General features: G+C 46.8%; 1 long non-coding RNA gene across 1 annotated transcript; it reads right to left on the bottom strand.

Annotated features, from left to right (window-relative positions):
• Nucleotides 1-232: 232 nt before the first annotated feature.
• On the bottom strand, nt 233-21,986 carry LOC140528894 (uncharacterized). The gene is made up of 3 exons (XR_011975339.1): nt 21,128-21,986; nt 12,140-12,244; nt 233-456 (listed from the first exon to the last, which is right to left on the bottom strand). It is a non-coding gene; the product is annotated as an uncharacterized lncRNA (long non-coding RNA).
• Nucleotides 21,987-23,100: the final 1,114 nt, after the last annotated feature.

Genomic DNA, 23,100 nt, shown 5'->3' with positions numbered 1-23,100 from the left:
ACTGAGGTGCCATGGATTTGGTCAGAGAATATAGCACAGGGCTCATAGAAAGAATTGGTTCCATCTCATGAGGGAAAATTGTGCAGCGCGCACCAGCCCCGAAATAATCTGAAACTCGACATAAAGGGAAGCAATTCCAGTGAGGTGGAAACATACAGGAAATTCACTGACCAACTCAGATTTTAGGAAAGGACAGAAAATGGAAAGAAGGATAAACAAGCAGAGACAACAGTCAATTGTTTTCAAGGTGTTATTAAAATAGTGTCGACCGTGTTAAGCTAAGGAGCTCAGATGAAATCCAAGGGTTTAAGTTGGTTTGTTTTCACAAGCTGTCTTGAGAAAAAAAAGAGGACCCCAAAGGAGGGAACTGGATCTGTGCTCACAGGGGAGCGAGGGGCAGACTCAGCTTTGTTCACTTGTCTTGTGCTGCAGGGTTTCTCTGCCAAGGATAAAGACCTGGGAAGGACAAATCAAAGTTAGCTAATGAGAAGTTGATGCCCGAGAGAAGGAAGCACCTGGCCCAGATGAAATGAGGTTTCCTTGATCAGACAAACTAAAACCTTGAGTCCTGAGGGAATTGGCAGGTGTGGCTAATGAGTGACTGCCAGCTATTTTTAAAAGACTGCCATGAATGGACTGCATGCCTTAGGGTTGGAGAAGGAACACTATTGCCTTGATTTAAAAAATAAAAAAAAAGGTAAAGGAAAATAAGGAGTCTGCAAGCCAGAGGCCAGGGAGCTTGACTTTGAGATACATTTGGCTTAACACAAGAGTGGGCTACCTAATACCTAGTGTGGTCCATAAGTGGAATGAGCCGTTTTGGGGATTCCTCCTCAGGAGTCAGTTGATCGTTAAACATTTGTCAAGCACATACTGTGCTCCAGGTGCTGAGCCAGAGCCTTTTCTGAATCCAGGATTCAAAGTTTGTGTGGATGTTTCCTGTTAGCTGGGGAATCCTAAGGGGTCCTGAATGTGGATCCTCACTGGGCAAGGCATCCCACCAGGATAACTATGACTCAGAAAGTGGGAAGGAGGAATTGAAAACTGGCCACAGAAATGGACAGCAGGAGCTTCTCTGGTGGTAGCATGTTGTGGTGCAACCTGCCTGTGCTTTATCACTACTACTGTGACAGCTGTGACAAGGACAGAGAGACTCCTTAGAGAAGATGTTTGCATTTTCACTCAACATTTGTTACTTCCTCATTCTCTACGGGATTGGAATTTGTAATTCTTGTATGTGTGTGTGTGTGTGTGTGTGTGTGTGTGTGTGTGTGTTGGCAGATACTTTAACTTGCAGTAGAGGTAGACTTTAAGCCGTGTGGGCTCAAATTGAACTCCTCACAGAATGTAAAGCTTGGTACCAGGTAGAAATCTGTATGCTGTCCATACAACCTGGGTGTTGTGTTCATACTGTCTTCAGCATTTGATTGTAATCTCCTTGAGGGGAGGTACAGTCTTTTGTGTGTGTGTGTGTGTGTGTGTGTGTGTGTGTGTGTGTGTATTTGTATCCCTATTGTTTAGTGCGGTGCCTGACAACAGTAGATGCTTAATAAATTTTTATTGCCTATTGATTCCTCAGTACAGTAGACCCCTTTGTGCTGGGCTGCCATTTGTTGCCTTTCCCAGGAATGATGATAACTAATGCAGGTTGCCTTGCTCAGCAGAGTCCGACATCCCTTCCTCTCCCACTGTGGTTGCACTGCTGCCCTCAGTGAGCTTATGGAGTGCTATTATTTCTATAAAATCACATTTGGAGCCTATGGCAGCCCAGGGATTAGGTCCCTGTGCCTTTCACTCCATCTCAAAAGCCATCATCCATTGACTCTAAATCCAGAAGGCTCTTGGCTCATGATTCTCTTTGTACTGAAAACATTTTTTATCTAGTTCTTGCTACCAGGATCTGAAAACAATACTATTTCTAGATACGTGCGGTCCTAATAGAAGCCAGCCATTGCTCCTAGGGGTACAGAAGCCTTCCTCCATAACTAGAGAGGGTGTGGCTGCTTTGTAAATGGAATCTCTCCATGCCCATGTGTGCACCTGCCTCTTTTGGATATTCTAACTCAATCCCTCCTGTTCTACTTTGGGCAAGATGTCTGTCTTTGTTTCCATCTTGAGAACCTGACCTTTTCAAAGCTGAATTCTCATATAGAGTCACATTGGTCTCTTTCCCTATTTCCCCGGATCTTTGGGAAACTGATCATTCCCACTCTCTCTGGCAGTGCCAGCATCCCAGGGCTTCTCATCACCTTATGATCCCTGTCAGAGGATGCCAAACATTCCCTTCTGACCCCCAAGGGTCACAAACAATGTCTTTCTTCCAAGTTGTTTGTCATATCTTGTCCTCAAACCAAGCCAAAGCCAAATCCCAAGGACTATTCCTGTTTATTCTTCTCTATCATTTGAATATTAAAATTTCTAGTAAGACACTTTAGCTGAGAAAGTGAGAACTGCAGCAGATGCCATGTAAGTGGTGTCCTCCATCACAGCTGTGCTTTGAGTCCATGCCAAGATTGCAGTCCGCTTCTCGAATTCACCACAAGTTTCTGCCATCTGGTTAGGTGGCCTTTGATGTATTTCTACCACAATGCCTCTTCTGTTTCTCCTTCCCTTTTTCCTCCCCCAAATTCTGTGTACCCGAAATCTGGCCTCCCCTGCATGGCCTTGAGGCACACAGATTTTCTTGACCTCTAATCATCCAGGCCTGCTGCTTTTCTTTGGTCTTTTGGGAATGGGGCATCCTATATGCCAGTCAGAAGGTGCATCCTGCCATGCCTCCATGATCCTCCATGTGTTACTACCCTGCCAGAATGTCTATAGGTACTGGGTGTCAAGGTAAGGCAAGGCAAGATGTATTTTGTAGGCACTAATTCTGTTCCAGGCAGTGTATAAGGGCTGAGAACACAAGGGAAAAACTAAAACAATCTCTGCTTAGTACAGTTCCTGACGTATCGTGGCTGTTTAAGGCAGGCCCTTCGGTCAGATGATCATATCAAGCTGCTTTCCAAAGGAATGCAGGACAATCTAAGAATACAACACAACAGAAGGCAAGGTAAGCAAATGTCTGCTAATCATCTGCGGCAATCAAGACACTGTTGTAGGCACTTGGAATAGGAAGAATATATTTGTATTTGTTTCTTGTAAAGTGTTTGAGGAACTTTGACGGGGACTTGCAAGTGAATAAGCAATTGTTTGAGTAAAGAGAGAGCATGACTGGTAAAGAGAGGCAGGAGAGGCTTTGTGGAGAAAGAGGCACTTGCGTAAGTTAAAGGAAATGAAGGAGTCTGAGCACTGGGGGAGGGGGCGGCGCTGCTGCTGGGGCACCTTCCAAGGCCACATGGACTGTCAGTGCAAAGTCTCACCTCTGGAGATGGAACGTTTGCTCCTGGAAGTAAAAGCGAGGCTACTTTGGAAGGAACACAAGCCTGGACAAGTCAGTCTCACGTTGCCAAAGGCTATCAGACCTGGGTGAAAGGTTTATATTTCATCACGGAGACAACAGGAAGCCACTAAGCTTGCGAGGGACATGGTCAAATCTGTGTTTGAAGATTCTTTGGCAGTTATGTGGAGGGTGGACTGGAGAGGGGAGAGGCAGAAAGTCCAATCGGGAGGTTATTGTAACAGCCAAAGCGAAGGCCTGCACTATAAAGGTAGTTATAAGCATGAAGGGAAGAGGAGCAATGGTTGTTGGAAGAGCATGATCTGTCAGCAGATTGGATATTGGAGTAAGACAGTAAGACAGGGAAAGGTTGATTCAATTCCATTCCAGAAGCATTGCTGACCACCTACTCTGTGCATAAGTTACTCTACAGCCTGAGAGAATTCCAAGTGGCATGAAAGGTTTGGTATCTGACCCAATGACAGGGTATGCTGGGGGTCCTACTAAGTCTGTGAAGGGGTTTCGATTTAAGAAGAGGAGAGAAGAGTGGAGAAGGGAGAAAGGAGATGGGAGCAGGCTCCCATCCCTGATCTGCCCCATGGATGTATCTCTTCTATTGTCCCCACCTGTTTTCTGAATATCTCTTGGAATGGGACCTCATGGCTCAGCTCTCCTTGCATCAGTGGTTAGCAAATGATTCTATTTACAGCCCGGCTAAATCTTCTCTGCCTGCTGTAGCTACACTGTGACATAAGGGAGTGCCAAGTCTTTCTACCATGGGGCTCAAGCTCCATCACAGTTGTTGCCTAGGGCTTAGTCAAGGCATAGGCCAGCTACTTGCCTCGGGAAAGGGTGTCCTTCAGAGAATAGGTTCAGATGTGGCCAGGAGCCTTTTACAGAAGACCTCAATGGAATAGAAAGCTTTCTTCCCCATTAGCATCCTAAATGCTACATTAATTCCAAGGTTGATGCTCAGCTATATTAATGCCTTCTGTCTCAGAGATACAGTCAGGGTGGAATGGCCAGCCTGTATCCACTTATAGGATCCTCCTTAACACACATACATGCACACCAATACACACTCACATATACACCAGTGGATGCCCTTTCTTTGCTCCTGGGTGGAATATTTTCATTCTGGAAAATGCAAGGGCACATGAATTTCCTATCTCCAGAAGGGTTTGGGAATCAGAAGCTCTGGGTTCCATTTGTAGCTCTACCAATGCCTCTGTACCCTCATCTCTTTCTGGGCCATGGAAGGGAGGCTGGGTTAGGGAATCTTTAAGGTTGCTTCTAGCCTCCATATACTCTGATACTGCAAGCAGAAGTCTCTCCTGGGTATGCTTCTGGCCTTTCAAATCTCACTATCAAAGTTTCTGTTCAGGTTACATTTGCTACCAAACAGTACATAAAAACCTTCCACATCTGGCAGGCATTCCAAGGTGAGCGCCCAGCAGATGGCTCATTTATTGTAATCCGAGTGACTTTGGATCTGATGGAGCAATTGAATGAATAGCTCTCCAACTCCACATCCATCCGTCACTGGGCAGTCTCATCATCTCCTTCCAATGGGCACTATTTCATCATAAAAATCAATGTTAATTGAAACCTCATATGGTGATGTTTATGTCTGTAAACTATGTGCTTAAGGAGCACATTAAAAACATGTGGGCAGGAATATTAGTGTTGGGAACGGTGCTTAATGTGACATCAATCACGGTGCTCTTAGATGTGCTTTACGGATTTAGAAGCTTGAACAATGTCCTAGAGCCATGGTGTCTAATTCATTCCCCTCCTTCAGTACAGATATTTGCATGGTCATAGATCCAGTGGGGCTGTTGGAATGTCGTCCATATTGCCACGTTGTTTAATGTTTTCTTCTAGATGGTAAATGCATGCCCATTATAATCTTCTTAGGAAAGCTCAAGGACCTTTACTGTCCTCTAGTCCTCTGCTAAGGGAAGGGGGAGGCAGGGAGGGTGTTTCTAAGTGGCGTTAATGGAAGAGGAAGTATGTAGAGGAAGGAAGGTGCACGATGAAAGTCAAGTCACTAGACCAGATGGTAACAGAACAAACTCAATTTTTAGCAACTTAGCGTTGTGGTAAACAAGAAGAAGAACATCCATTCTACTTCAGTCCTGATTATAAAACTGTTCTCTTTCCTCAACACTGTCATCACTACCATCGCTGAGACATTCATGGCCATTATTACACAACAAAGACTGCCATCATCAGTGTCATCGTCTGCACCATCGTTGTTAACAGCATCATCCCCATTATCCTCCTACTCTTCTTACTCATCATCATCATCTTCATCATCATTATCTGTCAATGAACATTTGTTGAGCACCTACTATGTGTCAGGTATTGTGCTAAATCCTGAGGGTTCAAAGAAAGACACCCAGTCTCATTCTTGCCACCATTACCATCAGTCAGTCAACGAGCATTTGGTGCAAAGATAGATGAAGACAGTTCCTTTCCTCAAGGAGCTCACATTCTAGTGAGAGAATCACCCTCATTGTAAAATCAAAGATTCACAACTTGAAGACACTACCAAGATCATCTTCTCCAGCCTGCTTCTTTTACAGATGAGGAAAATGAGGGGAGATTAGGTGGCTTTCTCCAAGCCAACCTGTGAGAAGCAAAAGGTAACATTTGAATTCCAGTCCTCTACCTCAAAACCTGATGCTTGTTGCCATCACATCTGCCTTGCTGGAGTCACCCTTAGGACCAGCATCATCCCTCTCAGCATCCATACCACCATGACTGTGACCATCTTCATCCATGTCAGTATGGTTCGAGGGATGATGGTCAGAAGTGATTGACTAATACTTCATCTTTGTCATTTCTCAAGACAACAAGTAAAGCACATGATTCCTCCCTTCCAGGAGCTGCAACCAAAGGAAGACTTGAGGAAGCTGGGATGAAACCAACACTGAAGAAGCAAGTGGATGGATTAGAGTTGATGTAATATGAGCTTTCCATGCCCAGACCCCTGTGTTAGGGGACTGAGCAGTTGGAATGGAATATTGACATGTTATCAGGGCAGTCTGTTGTCCCTCTTTCCATTAGTTAACAAGGGAATGGGGAGGGGTACTGAAGATAGGCTTTTGAGGATTCCATGCAAAGAACCTGAGAAAAGACTTGGTAAGTCCTAGGAACCAGGCACCCTTTTGGCCCTGAGGTATCACTTCAGAAGGGGTCAAGAGCATAGTTGGACAGGGAGGGAGTTGGCCACCATGACTTGGGAGCAGCAGGGAGGTAAATCCTACAGCGGAGTGATGGAGCTGAGGGACAGTAAGAATTCTGGGTGCTCCAGGCCAGAGATTTGCAGCTGCTGTCACTGCAAAGGGCTGTGATGGATGAAGCAGACTCCCTGCATATTAAACTTTTCTCAATTCCCTAACAAAGCACTTTGGGGAGAACTCTAACTGGGTCAGCATTCCGCTGGCTGCATAGCAAGCCAGGAATTTTAATGTAATTCATAAATATCTGGGTTTATGGAAATTGATGTTTTTCGTAAATATTGGAGTGTGAACAACTGTCACTGTTTGTCAAAACAGAATTATGTCTGAGGCCAGCATGGAGGTGTGAGGCAGGATGTAACTGGTCATAGATCACAAGGTGAGGAGGGGGTCAGATCTTTGGGGTTATCTGGCAGAAATGACACTGTTGGCTCCAGTAGCCTTTTCTCCTCCACCCCAGATGAACCTATCTTCCTTTGAGCACTGAGTTTTCCTGGGGTCAATTGTAGCATAAGCCGATTGAACTGATTCTAACCGATTTACTGGTAATGGCTCTGTCTGGTGCCCTGGACATGCCCATGGGCTCCACCTTTCCCAAGTTCCTTCCAAAGCTCCTGTTCACCCTCTCCAGGCTCTGGATGCTGCCTTAATACTGCTCAGAGGCTGGATAGGAGGATCATCATTGGACTTTGTATGAAGAAGTTGGAGCCCCCAAGCCCAATATGTCGTGACATGAGGTGAGGTCAGAGCTGATGGTGATGAAGAGAAGTTCCCCACAAAGGTTAGGGAGGTGGGCTTTGTGAGGCAGATGGACAGTGGGGACCATACTACTGTTATATGATCAGTGATAGCTCAGGTCTATAAGGCCAAAGACATGACCCTCCAGTACCTCACAGTAAGAAAGGTCATGCTTCGTGTTCAATTAAAACTACCCTGATAGGAATGGAAGAGAAGTAATAGATAGGCCAAATATTGTTTTAAAAATGACATGAATGCCCATTCAGCCCAACCCTGTCACTCTGTGGAGTATAAAAAGAAAGTGATCTGTCCAAAGTCATTCGGCCCACCAGGGAGTAACCTGGGCTTGGAGCCACGGATTGTGCTCTGCTGTTCCTCTCTCATTCCTAATCATAGTCCGTTTCTTTTTATCTATTTGCTCCCCCACATCTCCTGGGTCAAGCAGCAATATGGCTGGAGCTGCTCCAGGTGTTTCTCCTCTGCAGGTGATCAGGAAAGATGGCAACTCTCGGTGGTTCAACCTCGCCATGGTGCAAATGAGGAAAGCCAAGTCTGGAGCATGTAGGAGATGTCCCAAGAGCGCACAGATGGGGCTAGAACTGGACATCAGGCCCAAGGCTTTTGGCTCCTTATCCAGAGAGAATGTCAGACTGGTTTTCCCCAAGACAGTGATGATACAGTGGGGAGAGAACTGGGTTTAGAGTCCAGAGACTTGTGGTTGAGTCTCAGCTAACTCATTTTCTACTTGATCTTAAGTAGGTCAAGTACCTCTCTGTGACTTCCCCTCTCTGTGACTCAGTTTCCTCAGCTTCAAAATGCATGCCATGATCTCTCAACTCCCATCCATCCAGCCATCTGTGTCTGGAACTGCTGGCTTGGACAAGGTTGGTGTGTTGGTCCTTTGTTCTCAGAAACCATGACATTAGAGAAATGATGACATGACTTGCACTTGACTTTGTTTTGAATGAGGGAGGGCTGTTCAAGTTCACCAGCCTCACTTCTCCTGAGCCAACTGGGTCCAGTGAATATTCATCAGGATGACTGGAGATGACCCAGGATGAGGCAACTGGGGTTAAGTGATCCTAACCCTAACCCTAAATGTTGTCCAATATATGGGCTTCAGAGTGCAGCAGGCTTAAGGTTTTGGGAAAGGAAAGGGAAGGGAAGGGAAGAGAAGGAAGGAAAGGGAAAAGGAAGAGAAGGGAAAGAAAAGGAAAGGAAAGGGAAAGGAAATAGGAAGAAAGAAATCTAGCCAGTAAACCCCAAATTAACTGGGCATCCTCTGGCCATCCAAATTTACCTTCCTTTGGAGAGGAGAAGGAAGGGGAGGGGGAGACAGACAGGAGAAGATGAGCTAAGTTACCCAGCTAGCTGTGTCTCCATTTGAGCAGTTGGGTCTACTCACAGGTTGTGTTCATCCTTCATCCTCAAAGACCATGACATCAGAGAAATGATGACATGACTTACACTTGAGGCTTGGACAAGGAGCAGAACAATAAATGCATTGAGCTTGTGTGGTGACTCCTCCATCTACCCCAAGGAATGGGAACTGGTAAGAAAAACAGCGTCAGGGCACTGAAGTCACCTGAATAGGGGACTTTGAAGGACAAAGCTGCTCCCTGGACCAGAGGATGCTGTAAGGGTCTACAGAATCACTGGCCTTGGTGGCGAAGAGCAGGAATCTGTTTGGACAAGAAAAGAATTTGGGGGTAACTGGGCTGAGGTGCTGAGTTCCCTCATTTTGAGGTTAGGACCTGGGCATCCCCATCTCTGACCCTCCCCTCCTTCAGATCCTGGGACCAGCTCTCTCAAGATGGCAGCTTCCATGCCATTGGTTCCCTCTACTGGTTATCCAGCCTCCTACTTGGCTAGGTAGGGTCCTGGGGGATAGTAGCTAAGTAACTGGATGGTACAACCCTTGTTCTGTGACCTCTTGACTCTTTTTTCTTCTCAAGGAGGCATGCTCTCCAACTAGTACCTGGCACCTGCTTGACTCTTTCAAGCTAAAAGCTTCTGGCTGCTCTTCCTTTGTTCTGCAATAAATGAACCTGGATGTCTCCTCTTCATAAGTGACTGTGCACCAGCCCCTTGGTGCATGTATAGTGTGGCAAGTGCACTTATACCAGCATCCTCAAGGATAACCTGGTGATTTCAGGCAAAGGGACATGTTCCCTGGCTGCCCAACGAACCTAGTGGCTCAGTTCAAAGGAGGCTGGAATCACAGATGTTCGTGCTCAAAGAGTTCTTAGAAAATAGCTAGTCTAGCACCTCCATTTTGTACCTGAAGAAACCAAGGCCCAGTGCAGTGCATGACTGAAGTCGCACACAAAGTTTGACAGAGCCAGAGTTCAAGCAATTCTGAATAAAGACAGGGTACATTGACTCATTGGAGTCAAGGTCCTTTTGACTTCCACTTGGATCCTTGAAGGGTAGGACCATGCTTAAGGCTGCCTGCCATTAATGTAAGAGAAAGGCATCTACATGAAGTCTTCAAGATCCATGACAGTAGGTCAGAGGTCAGCACTTCGATCTTTTCCAACCAGGTTGATGGCCAGAGATAGTGCCATATGGGTGGGCTTCTCCTTGAAATGGAACGTGGACTGCGGGGGGAAAATAATCACTTCTAGAGAGGAGAACATACCTTCTTCTCATTCTGATCACTTCTTACTAATCATAGAAGATACCCAAGGCTGTTGGCAAATATTCAATAAGCCATGGTGTCTGTCCATATGCTAGCAGGGGAGGCTATAATGAAATGATAAATCAGAGTAATGCCCATGGTCATAGCACTGAGGTCTACAAAGCATTTTCCTGACAACAGCCCCAGTAGAGAAAAGGTGCATTGAGGATTCCCCATTTTTATAGAAGAGGAAACCAATGCCCAGGTACTCAGAGATATGTGTCATGGTTCTCTCCCCAGCAAGTCCATAAGCAGGATCAGGAGAGGGAGGGTCCTGATGTCCTTCTCCTACATTTAAGGGGCACTGATGACCTGGGGCAAGCAGGCAATATCCAGGAATCTATTGGACCGAGTCCTCTATTATGGTGGTAACCAGTGGTGAAGGCCCTTTGCCGACATAGCTGAAGTCATTGGACAAAGTGATGGGACTGCACAGTACAGATCAAGATGCCCATCTAAGCTCAGCCAAGGGCTTCTGTCAGCTCTAATTGCTAACATGGTGGCATCTGGGTTGCTCTGAGAGGAAGCCAATGACAGGGTTTGCTGCCCAGACTCAGTCCTGCCTCCAAGCTCTTTCTAGGGGACTTCCCACAGCACAAGGGAGACAGGGAGAGCAGTGAATGTATTAGGGTTGTCTGTCTTCCCTAGTTGGGACACGGCCTTATATCTGGGAATGCTCAATGCTTAATTGAATTATAAGGGACAGCAGAGGCTCAGCTGCCACCATATCATGTATAATTACAATGTATGATTGATATTTGCAGAAGACATTAGAGCAACGTCTCACTCCTTCAAGGTCAAATCCCCTCAGCACTTTGGCTCAGGTACTGGCTGCTGACACAAACCGTTGTCCTAAAGCCCACCCCCTTTGTTCAGGACCTGGTGTCTCTTCTATTAGACCCAATCCTTAGAAGCTTAGTGAACTGAGGCCCTGGACCACAGTAAGTTAGAAGGAAGAGAGCAGGAGGAGGCAAGAGACTATTCTAGGCTGTGGCATGAGGTAGACTGGGCGCCTGAAGGAGAGTCGAAAGACCTAGGTCTGACTCATGGCTTTGGCAGGTTTCCACCGCGTGTGGTATCTTGGACAAGTCCCTTTACCTTTTGAGACTTAATTTTCTCATGTGTCCAATAAAGGTGTAGGACAAGATGAATTCTAATATCCCTTCAAGTTTTGATAGTCCCCCTCTCTGAGTCTGGGATGCAGATGTGGAGGAGACAGAGAGATTATCCAAAGGGGAACATCAGGGCAATATCATGGACGTCTAGGGTCCTTTGAAGCAGACACCAAGAGTTCTCACATTCCCCCGTGTGTGTGCATGTGTGTGTACATGTGTTCACATCCGTGTGTGTTAACCCTGGAGGAGGGGCAGATTATGCAGATTTCCTCTTCAGACAACATAAAAGGCCCAGGAAGGAAGGTTGTACAAACAACTCTCGACAATGAGTAGGCCAGTGGGAAAACACTCCATTTGTCAACATAAAACAAATTTTTAAAAGAAGAAGACACCAGCAGACACAAAAATATGCCAGGAAGACCAAAGCAGAACATCTGAAGAGGCAGCAAGGTCACTGTCAGATGTGATGTGGCCATGTTCTTGCATGGACCAGGTCTCCCCAAGCCCCACTCCACCTCCCAGCTTTATGGTGCCATATTTATCAGGGGTTATTGGGGTACCATTTTGCCAGGCCCCATTTTTGAGTCAGTGACTGGAGGAGCAAATTGGGAGCTGTGGCATTACTGTAGGTAGTTGGGAATCAAAGCCAAAACTCAATTTCTTCAAGATAACAAGGATTTGAGGAGCTCCTCTTCCCGCCATGCTGGCAACATGGAGGGCACTAGTGAGAGGTGACTGAGGACATGGGTACAGAATGCTGGCAGAGTCACTGAGCTTTTTTGTGATAATATGAGTCCTTATTATTGTATTCAGGTTACAGGAGAAAAAAACTGAGGCGCACAGATACTTACCTGAAGTTAAACAACTAGTAAGTATCTGAGAAGGATTGAAGCCTTTCCTTCTCTACATGGGGGTGGGGCAGAGATGTGACCAAGGCAAACAGAGGGGCCAGACTTACAGATCCGGGAGGAACACTGGTTACCTCAGCAGAGTCCTCAGGTATTTCCCAGAGCCTGAATGAAGGCACAGCGGGGACTTTGTCTTCTCTGTCCCACCTGCATGTGGAGAAGCCATTTTCTTCTCCATCCTAGAGAGTTACAAAAGCACAGGTTCCCAAGAGGTCTTAGCGGGAGTTTTGTCTCCTTTAAATGTGGCCCATCACCCATGTAGCGCAGCTCATGACCCATGGCCTCCAGAAGAGGCAGAGTGCTCTGCACTGACCAGGAATGACTGCCCCTTCCCTTTCCCCATCCCCCTACGAAACTCTCCTTCCTGGGTGACTAATGTCCTCCTCACTGCACCTTCCATTCACTGCTCTTGGTTTTGGGCTCTGGGGCCAAATGGAACAAGTCGAATTTCCCATGATGACTTCTCAAAGGTTTAAACATGGTGGCCAGGTCTATGCCCATTGCCCCCACCTCAAGTCTTCTGTTCTGAATAAACAGCCCCTGGTCTTTCAGTTGATTCTCCATCAGCACAATCTGGTCCCCTCCCACATCCCACCTGCAGCTTAGGCTGGGTTGGAAGGACAACGAGAGGAGAATCTGTCTTGTGAAGGAGTCTCCATCCTTGTCCTATCTAACAATGTTGGTGTGAAGAAAAAAAAACACATCATTTGTTACAAAAGAAGGAAGGAGGGGAATGGCAGCTAGGAGAAAGGGCCTCTGCAGGGTCTTGGAGCCTCCGCAAGAGGAAAGATGTGATGGAAAAACCCTCAGCAACAGAAGTGCCGGAGATCCTGGGGCAAAGTCTTCCACTGCTTCTCTCTCTCTCTCTCTCTCTCTCTCTCTGCATTTCTCCTTCCTTCTGTTTGGGTCTTATTTTCTCTCCATTTGCTCTATGTCTCTCTACCTTTCTATCTCTGTCCCTTTGTCTCTCTCAGTATATGTACATGCACACACCACACATGTGTGCACACATGTACACACCCCTCCCCCACATCTTAGAACTTTATGTCTTTGACAGCTGTGGTTCCAGCTGATTATGTGCTCTCAGACTCCACATTGGGGATGAAATGCTGAGAAATGGTAATTGAGTCACTGAGCTTTGGGGGCCTCCGTTGACCATTTCCGAAGGGAACTTCCCTGTAATACCCCCAAAACACCTTTGCTGGGACATGCATTGCACTGAGGCTTCTGGTTTCATTTCTGCCTCATAACCAGGCCAGAGGTGATTCCTCACTACAGAAGGAGCCCCCCACCCCATCCCCACAGTGTCAGTGAGCCCTCCATACAGGAAAGGTCACATTCATTTGTAGCATTTTTTTTATTGAATTTATTTATTTAACTTTTAACATTCATTTTCACAAAATTTTGGGTTACAAATTTTCTCCCCTTTTATCCCCTCCCCCCCCAAACACCAAGCATTCTAATTGCCCCTATGACCAATCTGCTCTCTCTTCTATCATCCCTCTCTGCCCTTGTCTCCGTCTTCTCTTTTGTCCTGTAGGGCCAGATAGCTTTCTATACCTCTTTACCTGTATTTCTTATTTCCTAGTGGCAAGAACATTACAGTTGATCCTAACACTTTGAGTTCCACCTTCTTTACCTCCCTCCCTCTCCACCCCTTCCCTTTGGAAAGCAAGCACTTCAATATAGGGCAAATCTGTGTAGTTTTGCAAATGACTTCCATAATAGTTGTGTTGTATAGGACTAACTATATTTCCCTCCATCCTATCCTGTCCCCCATTACTTCTATTCTCTTTTAATCCTATCCCTCCCCATGAGTGTCAACCTCAAATTGCATTCTCCTCCCCATGCCCTCCCTTCTATCATCCCCCCACCCTGCTTGTCCCCTTATCCCCCACTTTCCTGTATTGTGAGATAGGTTTTCCTACCAAAATGAGTGTGCATTTTATTCTTTCCTTTAGTGGAATGTGATGAGAGTAGACTTCATGTTTTTCTCTCACCTCCCCTCTTTATCCCTCCACTAATGAGTCTTTTGCTTGCCTCTTTTATGAGAGATAATTTGCCCCATTCAATTTCTCCCTTTCTTCTCCCAATATATTTCTCTCTCACTGCTTGATTTCATTTTTTTTTAAGATATGATCCCATCCTCTTCAATTCACTCTGTGCACTCTGTCTCTATGTATGTGTGCGAGTGTGCATGTGTGTGTGTGTAATCCCACCCAGTACCCAGATACAGAAATGTTTCAAGAGTTACAAATATTGTCTTTCCATGTAGGAATGTAAACAGTTCAGCTTTAGTAAGTCCCTTATGACTTCTCTTTGCTGTTTACCTCTTCATGCTTCTCTTCATTCTTGTGTTTGAAAGTCAAATTTTCTTTTCAGCTCTGGTCTTTTCATCAAGAAAATTTGAAAATCCTCTATTTCATTGAAAGACCAATTTTTCCCCTGAAGTATTATACTCAGTTTTGCTGGGTAGGTGATTCTTGGTTTTAGTCCTAGTTCCTTTGACTTCTGGAAAATCCTATGCCATGCCCTTCGATTCCTTAATGTAGAGGCTGCTAGATCTTGTGTTATCCTGATTGCATTTCCACAGTACTTGAATTGTTTCTTTCTAGCTGCTTGCAATACTTTCTCCTTGACCTGGAAACTCTGGAATTTGGCCACAATGTTCCTAGGAGTTTCTCTTTTTGGATCTCTTTCAGGCGGTGTTCTGTGGATTCCTTGAATATTTATTTTGCCCTCTGGTTCTAGAATATCAGGGCAGTTTTCTTTGACAATTTCATGAAAGATGATGTCTAGGCTCTTCTCTTGATCATGGCTTTCTGGTAGTCCCATAATTTTTAAATTGTCTCTCCTGGATCTATTTTCCAGGTCTGTTGTTTTTTCCAATGAGATATTTCACATTATCTTCCATTTTTCCATTCTTCTCTCTTTGTCCTGTGATATCTTGCTTTCTCATAAAGTCATTTGCCTCCATCTGTGCCATTTTAATTTTGAAAGAACTATTTTCTTCAGTGAGCTATTGAATTTCCTTTTCCATTTGGCTAATTCTGCTTTTGAAAGCATTCTTCTCCTCATTGGCTTTTTGAACCTCTTTTGCCAATTGAGTTAGGCTAGTTTTCAAGGTGTTATTTTCTTCAACATTTTTTTGGGTCTCCTTTAGCAGGGAGCTGATCTGCTTTTCATGCTTTTCTTTCATCTCTCTCATTTCTCTTCCCAGTTTTTCCTCCACCTCTCTAACTTGATTTTCAAAATTCTTTTTGAGCTCTTCCATGGCCTGAGCCCATTGGGTGGGCTGGGACACAGAAGCCTTGATTTCTATGTCTTTGCCTGATGGTAAGCATTGTTCTTCCTCATCAGAAAGGAAGGGAGGAAATGTCTGTTCTCCAAGAAAGTAACCTTCTATTGTCTTATTTCTTTTCCCTTTTCTGGGCATTTTCCCAGCCAGTGACTTGACCTCTGAATATTCTCCTCACACCCACCTCGCCTCCTGATCCTCCCAGCCAGCGTTTGGGGTCTGAGATTCAAATGCTGCTTCCAGCCTTAGGTCTTTTGGCGGGGGCAGGGCTGCTATTCAGTGTGAGATTAAGATCAGGTGGTCAGGTCGGGGCAGAGCCACCTCTCAGGCTCAGTTCCCTCAGGGGGTTTATGCACAGACCTTCCACAATGGATCCAGGCTCCCGCCTGCTTGGGGAGCCCCTGTCTGCAGCTGCCTCTCAGCTTCTACCTCCCGGGGGGGGGCCTGAATTATGGGGGCACCCCACTCCCCTCTCAACCCGCCAAAGAGACTCTCTCACCGACCCCCGTCACCTGTGGGTGGAGGTACTTGTGCGGCCTGGTCGGATCTGTTTCTCTTGGTGCCGCGGCCGCAGCAGGTCTGGGCTGGACTCCGCATCTGCAGCGTGACGGACCTCTTGCGAGAGGTTTGCAGGTCCCACTGTGGGTGGAGGGACCCGCGTGGCCCCTGGAGATCCTGTCCCTGAAGCCTGCTTGGATCTTTTCCTTTCGGTGCCGCGGCCGCAGCAGGGCTGCACTCAGCTCCCAATCCCGGTGCTCAGTCCGCAGTGCGAAGGACCCCCCGCGAGAGGTTTGCAGGTCTCTCCAGAACAGAAATCTCCCTTGCTCTAATGTTCCGTGGCCTCTGGGTGCAGAATTCGCCGTGAGTTACTTCCTTGTAGCCGTTCTATATGTTGTGGGTTCGGAGCTATGTGTATGTGCGTCTTTCTACTCCGCCATCTTGGCTCCGCCTAGCATTTTTCACAGTAACCATCTGTTGCTCTAACTTGGAGGGCAATGGGCCCCCAGAAATCTCCAGGATGGATGTCTCCAAGTGGCCAGGAGAGGACTCAGGATTCACTTGGTCTGTGGCAGAGACACAGATCCTCAGCACTTTCTGGGAGGCCCCTGTCCTAATTCATCCATCTACCCACACATCCCTCCAACCCTTAGGCAGGTCTGGCTTAAGCATCCCACAGTAGCATCCTTGCCTATCCCGGGAGGCACCAGGTAGTGTGGCTAAGAATGGGGGGTGGGGTAAAAGACTGGGGAGAGGGACACATATCCCAAAATAACCCAGTCACCATTATGGAGCTAGAAGTGAGCCACTCAGTCTAAGGCCCATGAATTTGTAGATTATGAAAAAGAGGCCAAAGAATTGGAAGACTGGTCCAGAGTTCAACAGTGAATTTGTGACAGTTGGGATCTAAAGTCAGGTGTTAGGACTCCACACCCAATGCCCCTACACAACTGGGGCTCATTCTAGGTCAGTACAAACCTGATGCTGTTCTGATGTGTTTCAGGGCATGGCCTCCCTACCACCATTAGTGCCCCCCTCTTCAGTGCCCTTGGGGTTTGCCTTGGAGACTCCACTCCGAGGATCCTCTAAGAACTTTGAGTTTAACCCTGGGGGGTGAGTCTGCATATGTCTCTGTTTGGTTCTCCCTCTTTCCTTCAGTGACTGTCGCTCTTTTCCTCCCAGCTTGACTTAGTAATGTTGTTTTCTTGTGTTCATTAAAGGGGCCATTCTCTGACTACTTCTTAAAGAGGCTTGTTCACTGAATGGGTGTTACCTCACTCTAAGTGGGTCCCTGAATAGACCTCCAGTTATATCCTGGACCATCCCCAGTCATCCTGATGGCTATTTGGTCACCAGACCCAGATGGCTCAGGAGGAGAAAGTACAAAGTGAAGTTGGTGACTTCCCTCACTCAAAACAAAGTCAAGTGCAAGTCATGTCATCATTTCTCTGATGTCATGGTCTTCTTCGAAAATGAAGGATAAACATGAGCCCTGCCTAGGATGGGGAAGGGGAAGCTGCTTGTATCACCTCAACCCTGGATGCCCAGCTGCTCAGGCCAGGCCAGGATGCTCTTTCACTCCACCTCCCTCCCACTAGACCAGGAGGGGTTTGGGCCAGCCCTGAATCACTACTGGGAATTGCAGTTCCTGGTCCTTCCCTGGGTCAGTATGTCCCAGCAGTTTCTCCTCCTCTGGCCCCCTCTGTATCTACACTTCATCTGATCCTGACTCCTGCAGTCACACCAGCACAGGCTCTTGGTCATGCTTGACTTTTTCTCAAGGAAATCAACACTTGACTCACCATCATTTCTTCTCCTCCCAATCCTAGTGACTTCAGAAAAGACACTGAAGGCCTATTCAACCTTTAGTGTCTAATCAAACCCTTCAGCTGCCATGACCAGGCTGCACCAAGGCTAGAGCCCTGGGCTTGGAGTCAGGAAGACTTGACACTTCAGACACTAGCTGAGGGACTCAGAACAAGTCACTTAACCACTAGTTGCCTCAGTGCCCTCATCTGTAAAATGAGGATAATAATAGCATCCACCTCTCCTCCCCCAGCTTGTTGTGAGGATCAGATGAGATAAGATTTATAAAGTAATGAGCATCACGCTTGACCCACAGTGAGCATTTCATAAGTGAAGCCTTCTGTACTTCCTTCCCATCCATCGTCCCAAGAAGCCAAAGTGGTTCATCTCCAGCCATGTCCTGAGACACTGAGGTGTGTATGTCCTGAGAAGAATGACCAGTGGAAACCTGCTCCTGTTCTCCAAAAGAGGGAGGGGAAGTCTCTCATTGGGTCCTTGTCCTCTTACTGTGTTTTAGGTGCTGAACTAAGCAAGTGCCGATGGCCCAAACACAGATCACAACAATGGTGATGAACAAAGCACAAACCCAACAACCCCTGTTCCTCCCCTCCAGGAGCTCTTAGGGGAGCGGGGGAAGGGGAAATGCCTTTCAAAAGACCCAACAGGATATGTGCAGTGGAGTTGAAAGGCTCTCAGAGAAGGGAGACCCAGGCTGCTTGGGGAAGGGGAGATTGGAGCTGAAACTTGACCCAAACCAGGGGAGCCCACAAGCAGAGGTGAGGAGGGACAGCAGGTCAGGACTGCGGGACATGAAGCCAACAGTGATGGGGATTCCGATATGTCAGTGACACAATACAAGAAAAACACCCAAGTGAAACCTCACTCTAAAAACAGCTATAAAACAGTTGGACAGACGTTCCACGTTGTACAAAGGCACTCTCAGGACATGTAATTACACTTAGAAAATACTCTTTAAAGGAATCAAGAATGACTCACAAGAAAACTCAGACCCGAGTGTTCAATGAAGCCAAGAACATAAACCACGTGGGGGACAACTTATTTTATGGAAATGTGGGGTTAATTGGCGCATGCCACTTGGAAGAAATTAGGTTTGCACTAAATCTTCTGTCATTTATGAGAATAAGCTCCAGATGGATTAATGAGCTAAGCATAAGCGGTCCCACCACCATAAAAAGAAAAAAGAGAAAGAGAGAGAAGGGGATTGTGTTCTTCTCACAACTACAGCTGCGGAAAGAGTTCTTTACCAAAGTGGGGACGATGGAGATTACAAAAGATAAACCAGTCATTCTGATTACATGAAATTGAAAAGCTTTTGTACACACACAAAAATCAATACTCCTAAGATAAGAAGGCAAACCGTCAATTGGCAGAAAAGAAAGTCTTTGCATCAAAGATCTTTACTAAGGGTCTAATGACCAAGATATATAGGGAGCAAACAATTAGATAAGACTGAGCCTTATTTCCCAGTGGATAAAGGGTCAAAGGCAGTAAGCAAAGAGCTCTCGAAAGAATTTCAGACTATTAATAGCCATATGAAACATTTCACCCAAATAGCAGTGCTAAGAGAAATTCACAACCACTCTGAGGTTTTACCCACCATGTGGAAAACTGGTAAAAATGGTAGCAGAAGAAAGTATTGCTGTTTGGACATTTCCAGTCATGTCCGACTGTGACCTGTGTAGGGTTTTCTTGGCAGAAATACTGGAGTGGTTTGCCATTCCTTCTCCAGCTCATTTTACAGATGAGAAAACTGAGGCAAACTGGGTTAAGTGTCTTGCCCAGGGTCACACAGCTAATAAGTGGCTAAGGTCAGATTTGAACTCAGGTCTTCCTAACTCCACTCTGCCATCTGACTGCCCGTTATGCCACATAGGCCCACTAATACAGCACCAGCGGATCTATGAATTGGAACAATCATTTTGGAAATAAAGTTGTGATTATGTTTTAAAAGGGAGCAGTGCCATGCACCAAGGTTGACTGAGTGGTCGCGTTGCTAAGGCAGATGCACCAAGGCAGTTAAAGGCACAAAGAAGGGTCCCACAGACATCCACATAGGAAGAGCAATGCATCCTCTCCTCAGGTATCAAAGGCCTGGAAGCCAAGCAGGGAATGTGTAAATGAGTTGTGACTCATGACTGGAAGTGATAATAGGAAGAACCCAGAGAACATGGTCAGGCCAAAGGACGGTAACCTAGAGTGGAGATAGGAAAAGCAGATGGACAATGAACGCTATGGCAGCTGTGAGGTCTATGGAGAGAATATGCAAGGCCACCAAGGAGCCCCTGTGGTTGTCTGGGATTGGCCCCAGGAAGGGCTAAGAACACATGGCCTGCCTTTGTCTATGCTGGTCAAGCTTGGGGGACTTGAGGAGGCCAAGGAGGCATCTCGGCTTTAAGACTGGGCCCTCTGTCACCCAGGCTCCTGAATGGCTTTAGCTGCATTTTCCTCTCCATTTGAATGTCTGGTATAGCTCAGGTGGGGAAGGGAGAGGAGGAAAGAGGAAGGGATTTGGAATGGGAGTGTGGAGAGGGGAGGGAGACATTCACTGTCAAATGGGAAATATGGACCACGTGGCAGAGTCAGGATCTGATCTCTTCCATCTGCCCTGCTCTCTCCTTCCTTCTCTCCCTGTGGAGATACTTATGAGTTGTTTATGGTCGGACAGAAGCCCTGTCTGTTGGCCTTCATTTCTCTGCTTGTATTTTCTCTACTGGTATATGTGATTATAGAGGATTGTTGACTCCCCAAAATGTGCTTTCCTTTTAGAAAAGGCCATCCTGACTGTGTCCTGAATGTGCTGCTGTGTGGAGGTGGCAGGTCAGCAGGACCTTGATGGAAGGCATAAGTGGACAGAGACGTTTCTGTGCTGGCTGTTTATGCTCTATTGTTCTTGCGCCAGTGTGTCTTAGAGCACACATGGATGCATTTGCACAATCACACAGACACACACACATTTGCACACTCATGCATGCACACAGAAACACACTCAAAGTGCACTCCCCTCTACAACTCTCATGCAGTGTTCTTTTTCAGAGATTACACCCAACTGAATCTAGAGGAACTGTCCTTCCTCTACTTCCCAGGACCTGGGTGTATCTGCCAGACCCTGGTCTCCCCTTTGAGCTCCTGACTTTGTGTCAACCCTGTGCCCTAGAACCCAGGAAGCTGGAGCCTTCCTTGCTCTGGGCTAGGATGGAGAGAAGAGACAGAGAGGAGGCATCTAAGGCCCTGTCCTGTCCTGCCCATAGGCAGCCTAGACAGCTACCTCCCCTGCTCTGTGCTCCTCCCTTCTCCACAGTTACCATCCCTGCAGTGTGATTGATACACTGAGCATGGTTGAGGAGACCCTCTTCTCCAGTAGACATACCCCATTTCATTTCCCACAAGGGCTTTCCAGATTAGAAGGGCCTTGAGAAAGGCAATCACTCTGAATTCTTACCTTTTTCAAAAGGTCTTTAAAAACTGGGTCTTTCTCCATCTCAAGATCCTCACTTGGGATTAAGTAAGTTAATTGGCATTAGATTAAATTAGTCCCTGATGTCTGGAGAGCTTTATTTCATCAGCAATGTTCTGGAGTCTACAGAGATGAAGCAGTGAGGAGGTAAGAGGGACTTTTGCATTGCCCCCCCCTTCCCCCAACATGCCCCTGTCACCATGCAGGCTAAGGCTGCCCTTTAGCTACAGGCAGAATTGTCTTCCTGGCAGAGTGGTCCTTGCGTGATGTCGCTGGTAATTCAAGTTAAGCTCTGATTCGTCATGCTGCGGTAAATTATGATTCAATTAGACTTCATTCCTTCTGGAAAAGAGTGTCCTGGGGCATGCTGAGCTGGAGTGGGCCCCAGGGGACAAACCTGGGTGCCTGGAGTGAGGAACATGAGGCCTCTGGGTCCTGGGGTTCAGTGGCTGCCAACCCTCATTCCATTAAAACAGTTAATTCAAGGGCACTTTTGGGAAAAATCCATGTAGTCAAGGTAAAGACTTAGGAGTTATTCACACAGGAAGGAAGCTTCTGTGCCCCCAAGTTCCTGGCAGTAGAAGAGCACTGTGTAGCCCCCTTGCCGGGGCCTCGTCCAACCTTGGTTTGGAAGCTTCTGATGTCAGGGAGATGCTAATGAAAAGTTGTCACCAGCCCACTGTGACCTCAGCCCAAGGCCTGTGCACTGTTGTGGAGGCTGCAAGATGAGAAGTCTGACTTTCGGCATAGAAATGGACAGTGTTGTGTATTGTTCTTATGGATTACATGGCAAGATGAACCTGCAGTGTTGGTATGATCTTTGGATTTGGGGGCAGCCCCCGATGGAAGGATGTGTCCAGGGGAGGATTCCCATGGGGCAGAGTAGGGAGGTGGCAGTGGGGGTGGGAATGGGGTGGGAGGGAAGGGTCAGAGAGAGGATTTGGGCTAGAAAGCTATGCAAGCATGGGATGGGCTGACTAGGGAGGTGGTGGCCCTCTCAATTTGAAGTCTCCAAAAAGAGACTGGATGGTGACCTCTGGGTTATGTGGCAGGGGGGTAGAAGGTCTATGGTCAGGGCTAGGCTGGAAAATGAGCCTGCAAGGGCTGGGCCAGGTCCAGTGGTTTGTAACATCTGTCCTAGCAAAGAACCTTCTTACAGTGAGACATCTGTCAGTCAGAAGGGAGGCTAGGCTCTGCTCCTGCCTTGATGTTGGTGCTTAATCCCTTCTAGCCTTAGTTGCTGCCCTTTGTGTCATGGGCCAAAGAGGGCCTGGGCCTGATACTGGACCTTACTTCTCCATCCATGAGACTAAGTCCCCTTTGTTTTATTAGCAAGATATGATCCTTCCCACAGACAAGTCCCTTCTCTCACTATAAGGCATGTCTGTGAGGTAGAAACCGAATACCCTCAGCACCCAGCAGAGGAGCAAACTATGGACCATCAAAGGGCATTTTTACTGAATCTGTAGACTTACAAGCTGTTTTATGCCCTTTGTGTCTCTGGAGCCTCAGAAACGCTCTGAGTATTAGGAGCTGCCATCCTCATGTTACAGGTGAAGAAGGAGAGGAAATGGTTTGCCCAGGGTCTCACATCTAGGATGTATCAGAGGAAGGAGTTGGACCTAGATCTACCTAACTCCAAGCTCAGCACTGCTCTGCTTTTTATCATCACCACCACCTCCATCATCATCACCACCACCACCACCATCTGACATTTCTATCACTCTTCATTTTCATACACACTGTATCATTTCATCTTCAACAATCCAGATACAAGGAAGCTAACACAAACATCCTTTCCCTCATTTGTCAGAGAGAGTAAATGATCTGTCCAAGGTCACCCAGCTAGGAAGTGGCATCATTGGGCCTTGACCCCAGGGCTTCAGCATCCAAGTCTACCAAGCACTGCCTGTCTCTGGGATCAATTCAAAGGGCTTATAATGATTGAGGAGGTATGA

Source organism: Notamacropus eugenii, chromosome 1 (genome assembly GCF_028372415.1).
Source record: "Notamacropus eugenii isolate mMacEug1 chromosome 1, mMacEug1.pri_v2, whole genome shotgun sequence".
Lineage (NCBI taxonomy): Eukaryota > Metazoa > Chordata > Mammalia > Diprotodontia > Macropodidae > Notamacropus > Notamacropus eugenii.
This window is presented reverse-complemented; position numbering and strand designations above follow the sequence as displayed.